Source organism: Pundamilia nyererei, unplaced genomic scaffold (genome assembly GCF_000239375.1).
Source record: "Pundamilia nyererei isolate P.nyererei 1_Seehausen unplaced genomic scaffold, PunNye1.0 scaffold00082, whole genome shotgun sequence".
Classification (NCBI taxonomy): Eukaryota; Metazoa; Chordata; class Actinopteri; order Cichliformes; family Cichlidae; genus Pundamilia; species Pundamilia nyererei.
Genome location: NW_005187483.1, coordinates 351,969 through 353,465, shown reverse-complemented (window position 1 = coordinate 353,465; position 1,497 = coordinate 351,969).

Here is a 1,497-nt window from a genome sequence, read left to right as displayed (position 1 = left end):
TATATATATATTACTTTAATAAAATTCGGTCTCTTCGTTATTCTGTTTCTTTTCGCTCCAGGACCGTGTGTACATAATTTTGTTCCACCTCATGTAAACCTGTGATGCGAATGACAATAAAGCTCCTTGAATCCTTGAACCTAAATTTGCAAGTAACGCTTTTCAGCTGTAAAAATATTTAATGTAAGAAACACATTTTCAGTAAAGAAAGTGTCACCTTGGCAACCAATAAAACAAAGTACCATCCATTGTATTTCATCATCATATTTTTTTAAATGTAACCAAGTAGTTTTTAATACCTGGCCAATTTGTTTTTAATGGATAAACCTATCCAAGTGACATATTTTTAATTAGTAATGCATTTACTCTTCTACCACAATAAAATCAGTACATATGAGAACAGATTGCTGAAAAATTGTGTTCGGGAACACAATTTGTGGTCGCTACTGAAAAAAATTTAAATCCTAAAGTCATTACAGCAACTTGGACAACAAATGAAGGTTAGGCGCTAATTTTTGACTTTCCAAAGTCACCCTCACCCTGTGAAATCTCTGCTCATAAAACTTAACTTTGGCTTTGTGTGAGCTTTGTGACACTTTTGTTCCTCGCACAACTTTTGTAGTTTTCAAAAATCTGAAAGATTGTATTCATTCAGTTTTAAAAACATTTGCAAATAATGCCCATTTATGCCAATAAAAGAAGCTTTGATTAGTAAAGTATCAAACTTTTAGGTTTAATAGTTAATACAAGTTGATGCAAATACAGGTGTAATCACAGATGTGAACAGCATGAACAAATGGGTCAGTCACTCAATGTGTGACAGAGCATTTTGTAAAGAAATAGAGTATACATGAACACGATTTATGTTAGGGAGTAGTAAGTGTAGTCTGTTCCCAAGGACAACTCCTCAGATGGTTATGGGTAATGAACCATTTGGCGGGTTAAGTCAGACCTGAGGCTGCTCTCTGATTTATTGTTTCAGATTTCTCAAAGGATGCAGCAATTTACCCCCACTTTCATAGGTTGGGGTTTCTGCCAGTATACTGAAAGCCCACCATATCCAAACTGACCCTCTTACAGACTTGAGAATATAGGATTTCCTTTAAGAAGTGTTTATTTCAGCCATAAAACTACAAATGTACAGTTAGCTAATGTGTCTATTTAGCCTGCTCATTTTGTTAACTGCTTTGATTAGTTAATAAAGTTTTTTCATTTCAGTTCAATTCATTGTATTTTATTCAGCTCCAAATAACAACAAGTTGCCTCAAGGTGCTTTATACAGGGAGTGCAGAATTATTAGGCAAGTTGTATTTCTGAGGAATAATTGTATTATTGAACAACAACCATGTTCTCAATGAACCCAAAAAAACTCATTAATATCAAAGCTGAATTTTTTTGGAAGTAGTTTGTAGTTTGTTTTTAGTTTTAGCTATTTTAGGGGGATATCTGTGTGTGCAGGTGACTATTACTGTGCATAATTATTAGGCAACTTAACAA